General features: G+C 38.8%; 1 pseudogene; it reads left to right on the forward strand.

The window, feature by feature from the left end:
- The first annotated feature begins 930 nt into the window (after positions 1–930).
- Positions 931–14965, forward strand: LOC122641018 (annotated as a pseudogene).
- The last annotated feature ends 1746 nt before the right edge of the window (positions 14966–16711 follow it).

Here is a 16711-nt window from a genome sequence, read left to right on the forward strand (position 1 = left end):
CTCATCCTCACTAAGTGGAAATTCCTGCCAAACCGTTTCTGATTTCATGAGCCAAACAGACCCGTAAGGCTCCTCATAGCCTTTTTCTTAAATCTAATTTAGTAGTTTTTTTGGTAGAAAATCTAATTTAATAGTTTAAGGATAAATGACCGTGTTGTTATGGAAAGCTAGAAAGGGTTCAAATATTAAAAGCATTAAAAAAAAAACCATTTTCCCCTCTTTTCCGGTTCGTCACATTTGTGTTTATAATAAAAGAAGAAGACCGAGAAAATCAGTATGGGGGGAATTCTTTCTCAGTTTCAATTGATTCTTCGTCGTTATTTTCTATGAAAGCAAGCAAACATGCAAATCTTGTAATATTTCACTCTCAAATTTGAAAGTTTAGCTTTCGTTACGCATTTCTGTACTTATATTTCTTCTGTGAGCCTGGTTGTTCATTAGGTTTCCGTTCGATTCAGTTTCTGTTTTTAGTTGCCCAGAATCTCCCTTTGAACAGAATTGTTTTTAAGAGTGGTGGGAAACCAATTTGAGTAATGGGTTTGTAACTGTTTCTGCGTTGGTTATGGAAGTTGAACGGCCCATGTGTGAGATCGGTTGGGGTTTCTCTGGAATTCTCGTTTTGGGATCTCTTTTCTGCGCGTGCCTATCTCGTCTCGTATTGACGATGTTTGTTTGATTCAGGATCTGTTGTATCTGCGAAGTGCTGGTAAGTTGGTGCCCACATTTTTTTTGTGGTAAAAAGTTGGTACCCACATTGATGAATCGTTGATTGGAGATTTCTTTTTTCTCGTCTTCGGTTTCTCTGGTTTGGCAGTTTCCTTTGAAGTAATAGCTTTTTACTAGAAAATATTTTTGGTTAAATTTACTAGAAAATATTGCTGTGTAGCAGACTATAGGTGCTTGTTGATTGGTAAAGCGAGCCTAATAATTTACATTGGATCTATAAGGATTTCGAATTTATTCTTCGATTGGTGGGTGCCTTTGGTTTGATGGTCCAGATTTTCTTAGTTAGAATGAACAATTGGGTTTCGTTTGTTGTGGGTTCTGTTCAATTTAGATTTATGAGTTGTAAATGTCAGTTTGGAAGGATTATCAAGAGGCATTCGAGATATCTGTGACTGGTTACAGTTTTCTAAGTGGTTTCTAAGGATGAGAAGACCCAAAAGCGACCCTGCTGGTGGGAGAAGGCTCAAATTGTCCCATTTTTTCCTGGGTATGGCGGCATTGTACTTGGTTTTTATAGCCTTCAAGTTCCCTCTGTTGTTACAGATTGCTGCTGAGTTATGTGGGAATGACAATTTTGTTGGTCTGGATGGATCAGCAGTAGGTGAGGAAGATGGGGATATCAGCAAACCTTTCTTTAGTTCTGTTTACAAGGATACTTTTCACCGGAAGTTGGAAAATAATGAATACCAGAATGCACCACAAATGCCTTGGAAGGAGCCATTCCGGGATGAGACTGGCAATTCTCCAACTGTCAAGCCACATCAGTACCGCTATGGTCGTGTAACAGGTTATACTTTGAGGCAAAAGAATAAGACATGGGTTTGTCTCCTCTGGAGAAAATGGCTGATGAAGCATGGACTCTAGGCCAGAAAGCATGGGCAGATGTAGAGAAGATGAATCCTGAAGAAGTGAATCCAGGTTCTGTACTTGAGGGGAAACCTAAGTCATGTCAATGGAGAAGAACTTGAAAAGGGGGACAATATCATGTTTCTTCCTTGTGGTCTTGCAGCAGGTTCTTCTATAACATTGGTGGGGACACCCCATGGTCCTCATCAGGAGTATGTACCTCAGCTTGCAAAATTTAAACGTGGAGATTTTATGGTAGTATGGTATGGGTTTCACAATTTGTGGTTGAACTGCAAGGTCTCAAGGCAGGTGATGGGGAGGATCCACCAAAGATTTTGCATTTGAATCCATGGTTGAAAGGAGACTGGAGCCAATGGCCAGTCATTGAACACAATACATGTTACAGGATGCAGTGGGGTACGGCTCAAAGGTGTAGTGGTTTACCATTAGGCAACAATGATGACATGTTGGGTAAGCTCTTATCTTGCTTCTTTCAGTTTAAATTTCCCTAAATATCTTTGTTGGCTAACTAATATTACCAGTGAACTCATCAAGATTATGTTAGTTTCCAAAAAGATGCAATTACAAGGTATTAAGGTATACTATAAAGGCAATAAATATCCTCTGGGTTGTGGTATTTGGAGGCACTATGTGAAGTTATTTGTGAGACTCTGTGTTTAGGTTTATGCAGACCATTCGGTGGTCAATTGGTCTTAGTTTGACCCAAAGCTTCAAGAAAACCCTAATTAAGCATCTAAACTTATTGAAATCTTTAGATTGTAAAAAACACACTCAAAATAGTAGTTTGGTTTCAGACCTTAGGTTGATAATGTATGTCATACCCTGCTGTACAGTGTATACTTTCTCTACTATAGCCTATTCTACACTCAATGTGTAGTACCAGAACACACAAAATTCAATTAAAACAACCAAAGTATGCATTAGGAATGAAGAACAATCATTTAATAGTGTCCTAAACTCCTTGTTCCACTAAGAAATGTGGGTGATTTAGCAAAAAATCTGGGATTTTTTGGGCATTTTGCTCCCTTACTGTCAAAAACCAATGAAATCTGTAAAATGGGTCAAAATTTCAACCAATTCTGATTTAAAATAGTGCTTTTTTAAGCACTGTGTTGTAATGTTTCAACCGAAATGCCTAAATTTCTATGAAACTTTGCATACCTAGTGAGTTGACCCACATTTCGTTTTAACTCATTTTGAAACCAAAATAATTTGTGAGATTTCATCCATTTTGAAATCTTAGCTATGGTTATGGAAAGGACACTCATGATGCAAGACAGAATATATCATGTACTTTGAGCTGATCCTCATATGGTTTCATATGTTTCCAGAAATTGACATGGAGATGTTTATGGGATCCATGTCAAATGTGGTTTAGTTGTACCGGGACATGTCATAAAGTGATTGGAAAACATAAGTTTCTAAAGAAGTTGAAACTTGAAAGAGAACATAAAAATGTCAGGGGTTATGTTTAGTGAATGGTGTAATTGGTGAGGTTTTTGAAAATTGGTAATACTGGAAAGTACTAAAGTATAGACTGCATAGCTATGGCTGAGTTCCCTAAGATTTAGGGTCAAACATAGCGGCTGCAACTCAAGCCAATTTCAGTCTCAGGCTCTCAACTTTGAACCAAATCGGACCAGGCTTTGCTGGGCTCGGGGTTGGCTCAATTTGGTTCAAAATCAATCAGTTTCCCACCCCAGGCCCACCTTAAATTCATCCTAGTCAAACAAAGGCCACTTAGACCTATTACTTCATGCATTGGCGTCCATAGTTCCATTATTTTCCATGTTATCGTAAGGATTTAACATATTTATGTAACTTTGATTGTGCAATAATTATAAAAACAGTGTGTTGCAAAATTGTTGATATGTAATGCAAAGTGTGCATACCATGTAGAAACATTGGGAAGCATGTTTTGCCACTGTCTTTGAAGCCAACGGATGGATATGTGTTAATGGAAACCTGATTTTTTTTCTCTTCATAGTTGAACCTTTATCAAGAAATAACTCACTTCTTTTATTTGGAGCATAATGGATCTTTTGACCTGCCTACTTAAAAATCTGGTGATTGCCACCTTTTGGTGTTGAATTATGATTCAGTTTAGGCAAGAGGGGTCTTCTGCCAATCTATTTGGTTCCTGGTTTTTCTCAAGTTTGTAATGCTTTTATTTGGTGCATCACCTTTCCATGCTGACTTCGCAGTTGATTAATCCATATTCCAAAAACTGTGCCAGACATGTGGTATAATTTAAGGGCGTTAAAATTTTGCTCCTTTGATAGACATAGATCTTCCATCTCCATGCTGCCATATTTTTGTTTGAGTTTCACCCATATTTGTGGTACTTACTGTTGGACAGTTGATGGATTTGGGAGATGTGAGAGATGGATGAGGAGTGATATTGTCGATACAAAAGAGTCCAAGACAACCTCTTGGTTCAAACGATTCATAGGGCGTAAGCAAAAGCCGGAAGTTACCTGGCCTTTTCCTTTTGCGGAGGGTAGAATGTTTATCATGACTATCCGAGCTGGCGTGGACGGATATCACATCCATGTTGGTGGCCGACATGTGTCTTCATTCCCTTATTGAACGGTATGTAACTATGTTGTCCAGAAATACTTTTTATGATGAAGACTACTCACGTTAGGATCAGAAGATAGGATTAACTGTTCATATTTCAGTTGTCCAGTTGAGTGCCACCTTGGTGCTTGTGAGGGGTTTTAGACAGTTCATTAATCATGTACTGTCTAAGGGATGCCCTAGGGCAAAGCTGACAAATCATGTGAACCTTCTGCCCTATCTAATTCCATATCGTGGGAAACGTGGAGAATGGTCAAGAAAATTCTCAAACACTGACAGCTAATATGAACAATTCTGATGAAGATTAACCTAGATCCATCTGATGCGGGGGCCTGAACTGTCAAAATTAAAGGGGGATGTCTTTCTCCTGTTGGTTTTCCAGAAACTAGTTTTCATTTAATTCTGTTGCACTTTCACCTGCCCTCTCCTATCTTTTCTATGTCACCAGTTTCTCGGATATGTTTTAACCAATGGAACAAAAGGGTATTGCTGCTGTTAAAGTTTTGATGTTTATGTTCTTAGTAGGCTTTCCCTACTTCTGCTAAAATGAGCTTGAAAATGCTGTTCTGCTGATCAGTCTTTCCATTTCTTCAGGGATTTACTCTTGAAGATGCAACAGGATTAGCAATTAAAGGTGATGTGGATGTGCAATCAGTGTATGCAACTTCTCTTCCTGTCTCTCATCCAAGTTTCTCCCTCCAGCGAGTGTTGGAAATGTCAGAGAAGTGGAAGGCTCATCCTTTGCCCAAAACTCCGGTGCAACTTTTTATTGGAATTCTTTCTGCTTCAAATCACTTTGCAGAGCGCGTGGCAGTTAGAAAAACCTGGATGCAATCATCTGAAATCAAGTCCTCAAACGTAGTGGTTCGTTTCTTCTTGGCATTGGTAAGCCTTTATGTGTTGTGAGAGATTCATGGTTGTTTGTGCTAAGAAAGTTTTTTATTAAAATAAATTTGATGGATTGGATATCTGGGTAATGCAAGACCAGACCTTTAATAGTTTACTAGACCTAATCTCACAATAAGATCTCAAGAGTAAAGTCAAATTCTTCAAAGTCAACCTTCTCAGATGAAGGTCAAACTCTAGGATTCGATCACTCACAATGAGTAGACACCTTTCAAAAGATGAGAAGGAATTATTAATGGTTTGAGAGTAATTAGAGAATTTCAGATCTGACAGAGAAAACTCAGAAATTAGTAAATCTGAAATTAATTCAAGTCAGTAGGTTGGATGTACCCAAATCTTAGGTTGAACCACTGGTTCAGTCTGGAATTCATGCATAAGGATGTTAGCAGAGACACCAAACCTCATCTTGCAGAGACGGTGGATGGTGCTTGTTCTAATCACCTATCTCTACAGTGTACAAGAAGCACCATCCACCGTCTCTGCATGATGAGATTTGGCATCTTAACCAAATGAACACAAAGAAGCTAGGACCTTCTGGAATTCATGCATAAGGATGTTACCAGTCCTCATTGCTTGGCTTGTAGCCATAAATATGATGATAAATGTCTCTAAAGGGTAACAGAAGAAGGAAGAAAAAGAATAGATGAATGGGTCAGGGAGGCAATTCAGGCCGGAACGAGTTTGGCAATTGACGAATTTTGAATAGAGCTGAGTCCAAGGTCCAGCCTGATGTAGTTTGAGTATGAGAGGAATTTTTTAATGGGCTCACCTGAGCTCAATCCCCTATTGCACTGCCATGTTTGAAGCAAAGTTCTAGAATATTTGCCTATCTTTGTTGACAAAGACCTCATGGTTTGTTGTCTTTAAAAAGTTGTTTACCAAATTCTTCACTGCTAATTTCCGTTGAAATCACTGATTTCCTTAGCTGGCCTATTTGAAGTTCTAAGTATATACCCAAAGTCAAGGTTTATGTTGGGAGGTGCCCTTGATATGGTTGGCTTGGAAAAGTATGTAGAGCAGGAACCAGTGCCTGTCTCCTGTCATATTTGTATAATATGGAAATCTAGTGGAGAGATGGTAATTCCTGTATTGCTGATTAATGACTAATCTTGTCCCAATTTCTTGTCACTCTGTGTGCTAGCTGGCCTTTCCTAAGGGATGTCCAACCCCTGGTATAGCATTGGTACTAAGCTATTTTAGGGAAAAGGGTCGGATAATGTAGGATGGATGAAGTGGAGAGGTATGACTGGAGAACTGTGTGACCAACTCATTCCGTTAAAGTTTAAGGGAAAGTTTTACAGGACTGTTGTCCGACCTGCCATGATGTATGGGGTGGAATGTTGAGCAATCAAGAAGTTCCATATAACAAATATATGTGTTGCAAAAATGAGGATGTTAAGATGGATGTGTGGCAACAGTCAGAAGGATAAAGTGAGGAATGAACGTATTAGAGCTGATGTGGGAGTTGCTCCGATCAGTGACAAGCTCCGAGAATGTCGTCTGAGGTGGTTTGGCCATGTGCAACAGAGGGCTGGGGACGCTCCGGTAAGGAGAAGTGATCTGATGCCGATTGAAGGCGTTAAAAGAGCTAGGGGCAGGCCTAAAATGACCTTAGGTGAGGTTGTTAAGAATGACATGCATGTTTGGGTCTTGTGCCAAGTATGACCTCAAATAGAGCCTTTTGGAGGGCAAGGATCCATGTTATTGACACCATGTAGTTGAGATTTTCCTGTTTTCATGAGCTATACTCTTTCCTCTTTTATTTTTCATTTTCCATTACTGACTTTTTTATCCCATTTCTTCATATATATATATACTAGTAAAAATGCACGCGTGGGCATTTGTGGGGCGTGCAGGAGTCCAAGGAAAGAGCCATCAATTTGATTGCGAAGAGCTAAAGATCTAGGCCTTGCAACCATAACTATTTGGGCTGATAGTCAAAATATGGTGGATTGATTGATGAATGATCATGAAGAGGGACAATAGGAGATATTTTCAATCTTATACGATATTAAAACTCTAACCAAGTTCTTCTGTTTTTTTTTTTTCCCCGGTAATAACCAATTTCTTCTCTAAAGTATGTTTTATCAAACAATCTTAAGATTTAGCATTAATAGCTAGAATAGAGAAGATTGGTTGACGTGTAAACCCGATCATGCTGATCTAACCAGTCGAGTGCTATTGCAGTACATACCATCAGATGGAAGAGAAGAGCAGATCATAGTATAGAATAGCTTATTGGGAGTTCCAACATCTGCCTTGAACCCCACGTATTTAATGCATTTTTTGTTTAATGCAAGCCATGCTAATAATTCGGTAATTTTAGTTGCTTCTTGCCAGTTTTAAGTTATGCAGGTTGAGTTTAAGTAGGTTAAACATGTTTGGCTACAGAAAGATTTCTTGTTTTGATTTTTCGACTGAGACTGCAAGATTAAATAGAAGTCCAATTAAAAGAGGAAGGGACCTAGACATCCCATGCGCTGTTTAAGCCATGCATTCTTTTCCCTTAGAAAAAACTATCTCAGCACTTCCCAATGGATTGTGATGATTTAGTGCTACCTAGCACACTGAAGGTGCATTAGATAACTATACAAAATATGGTTTGAGACCATTTTTGGTTCTTTTTCTTCTCCTTTTCTTTCATGGTTTACTGCTGCTGTTTCCTTCATTAAAAAAGTATCAACAAAGAGACTGCTCTCATAGTCTAACTCCTTTGTTCTCAAACCCTAACAAATCCTAGCCTAAACCTAGCTAGTTTCAGCCCAATAACCTGAAAACTCAGTTTCCTGAATCAACAAGAAATTGAACTCCTCTACGCACGCACCCATGATTACAAAGACCTTAGACAACATAAATATAAGGAATGTCACATTATAAATTGCCTGCTACAAACAATGTAAGAAAGAGGGGAAAAAATTCTCAGTTAATCTTATCGAGTACATAAATTTTTTGTTGGTATAAACAGAGTGGAGCTTGCTAAGTAAACTATGGTGGGCATCAATCACAACAACATTAGTAGCATAAAGTGGGAACACTTACAAATCCATCCCCACAACAAGGCCATTGTTGAGAAACATTAATAGCCGGAAAATAAAGACAGTTGTATAGTCAACCTGTAACAACAACAACCGGCAGAAGAAAATACAAATGTAACTGATCAAAACTTATGTATCCTCTGAAAAGCCCAATAAGAAAATCTTCGATGACTACAAAAGTGAATAGTGAAATCTTCAATAGCCAAAAGCTCACCACAATCCATATATGCAAAGGATATGTACAGAGATGATAACTCTTCCAATTGATCGAAATAATGATTCTATTAAACAAATAGTCAAAGAATAAAACACAAGCTAAAAGAGAGACAGATCAAGTTCAAGATGCCAAAGGGAGAAAGTACTAAATTTTCTGAACATGGAATGTACAATTAGGACTCGGGTGAGGTCAAGTAATAGTAAAATTATCTAAATGAAATGAAACTTTCAACTCTGAATGATAATTGGTAGAAAAGTGACAGAAAATTTAATTGTCTTCACCTCAAGATGTTTTTGAATTAGTTATAGTCAAATATTATCATGTTTTTTCCCTTAATTTATAATATCTTCATTCTCCAAGTGAGGAGGGAGGCTATGATTGCTTCACATATAAGAAGGAAAAAATGAGCTAACATTGAAGACAACAAAAATAAAATTCTATAGTTTTGTTTAATTGAAGACCAAACTTTTGGTCTGTGAATAATATATGTCCCGATAAATAAATCAAAATCGGTCAGTTTTACATGTTACGGTAAAAAACACCGAATTAATGAAGATTTGGATTGACCCAAACCTGATTTGATCATTTCTTAAAACTGAGCGAATCTCTAATACTCCTAACCAGATTTCATGTTTTTTTTTTACTCAATTCGGGTGACATAAAACCTGATTTTCCAAATATCCTTCTAACCAAATGGGCTAAGTACTGATCCACTTCTAAATTGAGGCCTACCTTTTCTCTACTGGGGTTATGGATGACTCTAAAATCTACCATGTAGGCATGTATCAATTTATGATTCACATCCAGCCATGCCCAGTTGGACTGCCCATCCTTGAAAGCACCCACCCTTCCCTAAATCTGACTAAGATTGAAACTTGATATCCAAAATCCAAATTGTGATTCTATCCAGTGACAGTTCCCAAAGCATTAAAAGTTAAAGATTGGAATACAGCAATTACACAGCTAGCAAGCTAGGTAGCTATAGCTACCTTCTATTGTTGTCTAATGATAATTGTAATCATGATAAACATTCTTATTTTCAATTTATATTCTGCCCTTCCCTTTTCTTAAATGAAAGTTATTGTTACTGAAAACCCCATATTATTCTCTCCCTAGTGACACAAAAGAGACAACCCTGCTTTTATTTGAAGGTAGACAACAGGCCAACCAGCTAACAAGACAGGAAGGACAAACGATTGCAGAAACAGAAAGAAAAAACTTTTTGACAACCTCACCACTCCCATCCCCTCCATCCTCCATTCCTCCATCCTCATCTGATCTTGTTCTGATCTGATCTGATCAGAAGTCTTCAAAGAAACCCAAAACACAGGTAAGCTCCCCAGCATTTCTCATTGGAAAAGGCTGCACCTTTTTTATGACATGACAGAGACTTTTAAAGTTGGATGAGAAGGAAAGGAAATGGGCTCTTCCAATCTACCTAATTCCAAGAGAAAAATTAAACACAAAAAAGGGGAAAAGGAAAAGTAAATATAACATGAAAATTGATAAGAACATATAAATCCTACAACACCTAGCAACAGGGTCTCTAGGACTATGGTAAGGACTTCCTTTTTCATAGATTTTGCTCATTTAGGAAAGGTCTCAGCATACTTCTACAGAATACGACTCCTCAAAAAGAAAACATTCTCATGCTATCACAATGAAGAAAAAGGATGCAAAAAAAAATACTAATTCTCTGCTGCTGTTGCAAAACAATCAAAGGAGGCTCAAGGACACCTGCGGCTCTGCTGTTCCTGCCCTGTTTCTCCAACAGATTCCGGACTTGAATATCTCCTCAACCTGCCAACGAAATCAGTTTTGGAGCACAAAACACACCTACCAGGACCTCTACTCGATCCAAGTTTCAACCTCTATTGCTGCCTTACTGGCTGGATTGTTTTACAGCACTTACGTTTTACCTTCAATTTTCAAAACCAACTCAAATCTCCACTTTTAACCATCGGAATTGGAACAAACTTGGAGCACGTATTCACCCCACCAAGGCTAGCCTTAAATCAGATTTGGAGACCATTCCCACTGCTGATTTACTCAGATTTGATTACTTTCTAATTCTGTCCACTGTCGCTATTTTGATTTGTGAGTTTATTTGCGGCTAGGTTAACCTAATCTAGTCTTACATTAGTACCACGAAGTAAAACTTAAGGCCTCATACCATTGAATAACAATCTACTGGGAATGATCGTCAGCTTCCCATGCTTGTTCCTTTTCTCTTCTCTAATCTAAAAACAACTGTTACAATTCATAAAACATAAGATAAGATTTGTGGGCAGGAAAACTTGGACCCTTCAACTTCACGCAAGACAGCAACCTTCTTGGGTTCAAAGTACTCCACACAAAATCAGAGGTATACCCATCCACAAAATTTAGTCCCCATCTGATCTGCCATGTAGCATATACTGCCATCGTGAGAAATTACCAGGTCAGCCGTCCTCAATAACTATGCCCCATATAAATTAGGAAGAAAGTTCTCTTTACAATGGAGTGTTATCTACACCTATCACTCAAGAAAAAGTGCATCATTACGCCCTAAATTACAAAACATTGGGAAGTGTTTAGACTTCAAAAGAAGAGGCTGCAAACCAGTTGAGAAGTGAAAATTCACAGCCAACCACCATGAACCTCTCCAATAGAGTACCAAAAGAGTAACATGTGCACTATTCCCTTCTGCAACTGAGAAACTCGGTTTTGCTAATGAAACTATAACCTAGGACTCAGAAGCTAAAGTAGGACCTAGGCACTAATTTTTTTCTTCCCTTTATCAAAATGGGAAAGGGAAAACCAAATCATGACCCACATAACCCAACTCAAACCTAAAATAACCCCCATAACCTAAACCTTACTAAACCTGAACCAAACCCAACCCATGTACAGTGGAATTGCACTTCTAATGTAGAATCCTTCAAAATTGGAAGGAAGGATGAGTTTAAGATACATATATACTCCAAAGCTTAGAAATAGAAAAGGTAAAAAATGTTAGCACTACAAGGAGGAATTGAATTAGAATGTTGGCTTTTTAGTACTGTGCATAGACTTGGGAAATGTTAATTGTCCTCACTGCTCCTCAGCAATGCTCTGCAGGGCAGGCCTCCAATGTTCTAAGGTTATTGATAATAATGGTGATGCTTTGTGGGTGTTGTTCTTGTCAATCTCCATCATTGCCAGCATTTGCTTCAGGTCTTCCTTCTTCACCACAACCTTCATCCGAGTGACTCCACCTCCTACGTCGTGGCGAGAAACAACAATGCCGCCATGCGCTTAATCTATCACCGCCAACCGATTGCACCTCATTGTCTTTTGATCACAAACTCTTGCTTGACGGCAACCCCTCTTCAGGGAAGCTTTAACTGCTTCTATTATCTTCAAAGCCATTGTTGCTTGTGTTGGCTGTTTTTCTATTTATCTCAACGTCTCAAGCAAAGGAGAGGAGAGTACTTATACAAGTGGCCAGATCAAACCAATTCACGTAAGGCAGTGGTGAGGGTTTATAGATAAACATGTGAAAAATGTTAATTTCTTTATATCTTAAAGACTCATTCAATATCTGGTTACATCTCAAAAGGATCAATCGGTGTAGGTAGCTCTATCACTCGCAAGAACTTAATAACTCGATTGAGATTGAAGTCGGGATTGAAACAGATAGGCATTGCGCATGAGACAGGTTTCAAATTTCTAATCCTCCAATTCAAGTACAATGATGGATGAACTCTCTCCTGGATTTTCCAGGAAATTGCTGAAAGCATGCATTAACAAACTGAAGAATCGGTTCTAAACATTTAGGAAACCTTATTTGAGGTGGGAAAAAAGAAAAAGGAATAGGAAAACCAAGTAACCTAAAATCATATAAAGTGAAAACACAAATAACGTACCATTAGAGTCGAGTCGAATCGAGAAACAGTGAAACAAATCCTTTAAAAAAAATTTGCTTTGCCAGAATCACACACCTGTTATAACAGAAACACAAATAAAATATCCAAGTTGATTGAGGTAGAGAGAAGAAAGGAGACGGGTTTTCTCTAGCTAGTGGCTAGCCGGAGAGGCTTGAGTTGTAGAAGAAGAAAGGAGAAGAAGAAATTACCCAATCTAATATGTACTTTCCAAATGATGACTTGCTTAGCCATAGCTCTTCAAAATTAATCATGCAAAAATGCCGTTCATGTAGAATTGAACTCAAATCCACACAACCATATAATTGAAAGACCATATACCATATGGCTCTAACGCAAATCAAATTGCAAACCTCATCGGGTGTCAACGCAGGGAAAAAACCCCAAGTATTTCATTGTAGCGGGCTCATGACATTGAACTCTGTCTGTCTGAGCTGCCCTTCCCTTTCTTGGTATCTGCACCAAAACCCCCCATGGCAAGTAAGAACAAGGAGTTTCACACACATTCAGGGCAACCATAAAACAGATTTCTGAAGACTAACAAACTTTAATAGCAAGGAACAGAAACACGCTACTTTGGTTAGACAGCTTGGAGAAGATGAAGCAATCTACTGGATATCTCGATCTTTGCTTGCGGTGATGTAGACCTCAATCTTTTTTATGAGAGAGAGAGAGAGAGAGAGAGAGAGAGAGAGAGAATGAGAATGGGGAAGATGAAGGAGGCGGTGGAGAGGGAAGGAGAAGGAAGGGTTTGGTAGAAACGATGAGCAACCTATAGGTATACCATCAATTCAGTGGATCGGTTTTCTCTGTGGAACTGCAGAGAATGAGAATAAGTAAGATGAAAGAGAAGGAAAGAGAAGGAAGCCATCGAAGCCATCGATATATATATATATATATATATATATATATATATATATATATATATATATATATATAGATTAATTTTCATTCCTCTTACTTTGTTTTTGAAAAGATCCATGTCGCCGACCCCATTTAGTTGGGATAAGGCTGAGTTGTTGTTGTTGTTGTTGGTTGGATACACATGGAGGTGCCTACATGGGCGATTTTATGAAATATCTGGGATAAGAATATATTACTCAAAGATACTTTTTCCTCAAATTTCAGGATGATAAACCATGTAGCTATATGGTTTTCTCAGTCACGGCAGATGAGATGTGCAGAGCTATTTCTGGAGAGACTATTTTGGACTCGCACAAATTATTTAGCTATATGCTTTTGCATTGGGCTTCAGCAGATTGAGTGTTCAGAGGTATCTCTGAAGAGACTATTTTGAATGATCGGAGCGTTATAGTGATGTCGATCTCCTTCACCCATTACGTCTGCTTGTGGTACCCTTCAGCTCAGATCATTGCCAAATTAAATTTTGATGGTTACTTCCTGAGAGATCTCTGGCAGTTGGGATTTGCTTCACAGACTGGCAGGAGACCTACATATGCACAGTTGATATTGTGATTTTGCCATTTTTGGATTGTTATGAACTGTCGTTTTTAAAACCATCGCCATCTGTGAGTATGGGGTGAGTTAAAAGTTATATATTTAAACCTTTTCCATGCCCCTTTCAAAATTGAACGTCTTTTGATGATGATTATTTAATGCACATCCAGATTATTGGGCCACGTATTGAGTTTTTTGTGTTTCCCCAAAACTTCTGTTCTCCAGGTTTGGAACTTGAGTGCTGCATACATCATGAAATGTGATGATGAACCTTTGTTAGGGTGGACACCGTTTTAAAAGAAATTAAGGGTCTCTCTCCCGAGAAGTCCCTTTATATGGGCAATCTGAACCTCTTGCATAGGCCTCTCAGACATGGAAAATGGGCAGTTACTTTCGAGGTATGATTTAGAAGGGAGTTCATACAATTAAAAGAGGACCAGATTTTCGTGATTCCGTTGCTGACTCACAAATGTTTACAGGAGTGGCCAGAAGCAGTATATCCTCCTTATGCCAATGGACCTGGATACATAATGTCAAGTGATATTGCAAGATTTATCGTCTCTCAACATGCCAATCAAAGCTTAAGGGTTTGTTAATGGGAACAACCTTTATCTTTCCCTTATTCTATTGATGTTGCTTTTCATGGATTAGATCACATTGTTACTGTTGTGATTATTATTGTTCAGACCAATTACATTAGAAGTTTTTACTTTGTTTGGCAGGTGTTCAAGATGGAGGATGTCAGTATGGGATTGTGGGTTGGCAATTCAACAGTACCAGGGCCGTCCAGTACTCCCGGAACTGGAAATTTTGTCAGTATGGATGTTTGCAGAACTACTACACTGCACATTACCAGTCACCCAGACAGATGATCTGTTTGTGGGATAAATTGTCGAGGGGCCGGGCCAACTGTTGCAACTATAGATGACAATGAGTGGCTGTGATCATTGGAGGCTCCCATAGCACCATTTGTCCCTTCATGTCCGCTTGGTAGTTTTTTACTCAACTTCTGCAAATCGTTGTAACATTACACCAAAAGTTTGTTTGACGTCTCCATGCTTAGGAGATGTCCGCGAAAATGTTTTAATTGTTGGAAAAGAGCACTGTATTTGGTGTTGTTAAGTCAAAGCTAGAGAACTAGGTTCTGTTTTATCTGCATATTAGGCCAAATTGTAAAAGTACACTGTATATTGGTTTTGAACAGTTCAAATTCAAAACTAGCAATCGAAGGTTGATCAGAGAGAACTGCCGGAACCATTGCTGAACTTAAATGTGGGTTACATGAACTGTACTCATGTTTTTGCTGACAAAACAAGAACTGTACTCATCTATAACCTGCAAGAACAGATGATAATTTTGTATTTTTGTTGTGCCTGATGATATAGCAAAGAAGGTTGAATGAAACTGAGGAGAGATCTTATAAGCCTATGGAATTCAAATGCAGTTGGACTCATTGATTTGTAAGAAATTACAACAAGCTGACCTTTCATATATCAGAATATAACCATACAACTTGGGTGCTTCTTTACCTATCTGTGCTAAAGAATCTCATCAATGCTGTATTGTTTACAAAGATGAAAGATACAAACATGATTGCTAACTGAAATCATTCCCTAAAACGAAGAGGGAAAAGGAATGTCAATTCTGTGCTAAAGAATCTCATCAATGCTGTATTGTTTACAAAGATGAAAGATACAAACATGAGTGCTAACTGAAATCATTCTCTAAAACAAAGAGGGAAAAAGAATGTCAATTGTCTGAGGTGGCACTCTTTCTGATTTACATGGATGCCAGTGGTTGGACTGTGATTGGATTACAAAGGTCACCCAGAGATTGGTTAGACCTCATTGAGTCAACGAGCAAGATGTTGACTGCCTCTGTAGGATCATAGAAGTCCCACCACACATGATTTGAAGGCTCAAGACAAACCATTTCTTCTGAAAGACACCCAATTCTACTACCATATCTTCCATCACCACAACAAGCCAAACTCACTTCCTCGAACCCGTATCGACCCGGATGGGTTATATTCTCCATCATCCCTCTGTATACATCACAGTATACGATTTCTGCGTCTGGCAACTCCAAGGTGAGCTCAGTAACCCTCTGGGAGAGCATATGTTGTACTCGATGATGTACTCGTTGATCTCATCCACACAATGTCCATACCCTGCAGATCCGACCCGATACCCATGAGACTCATACAGGATCCGTGGGCTGAAACCCAAAGCCCCAATACCCATACAGATTATCTTCCTCACATCTGCATTGTAAAGATCCTTCACAACCTGGTGCATTTGATCCACCAGAATCTGAGCGAACCCTGTTGATCCAAAACTCAGTATTACTTCAGGAAAATTGCTAGAGAAGAGGTTGATGTAGTCGTCTTTGCCAACTGAAAGATAGAACAGAGACGGTTCTATGAATTCTTGAACTTCTTTTATAGCCAGTTGGAGCTTTAACAATTGAATCGTATCAAGAGCTTGTCGCAACTGGTGATTCAGTCGATGAAAGTCCAATTGGGTCAAGATCGTCGCCGGAGAAGAACCAAAATTCAAACCTGCGATGAGACCATCAACTGTTCCATTTTGGCTGTAAAATTGGAAATTTTGGGGCAAACCCATCTTCTCAGCAAGCAATTGAAGAATGACGATTGGTTGAGAGCCATTACAGGGGAAGAGAATAGAATCTTGACCGAAACAACGAACAGAGGAATCTCCCATGATGAACATTGCAGAGATGGAGAGGCGTTCTTGGGTAGTGTCTGTGACAGGGTATCGAGCAAGAACGAAAAGGAAGAAGCGGGCTAGAAGAAGAAGAAGAACTATAAGCAGAACTGTCAATTTGAATTGGATGTTCTTGTTACTCATATTCTTACGAGAGTTTTTGTGATTGAAGATTCGCGAATTCGTCATCTTCTCTTTCTTGATTTTGATGGAACGTTCAGAAACGCCTGTTTCTTGGGAAACGGTGAAAATGTTGAAACAAGAACCGGAGAAGCCGTCCAAAATCATAAG

This window comes from Telopea speciosissima, chromosome 9, assembly GCF_018873765.1.
Source record: "Telopea speciosissima isolate NSW1024214 ecotype Mountain lineage chromosome 9, Tspe_v1, whole genome shotgun sequence".
NCBI classification, from domain to species: Eukaryota; Viridiplantae; Streptophyta; class Magnoliopsida; order Proteales; family Proteaceae; genus Telopea; species Telopea speciosissima.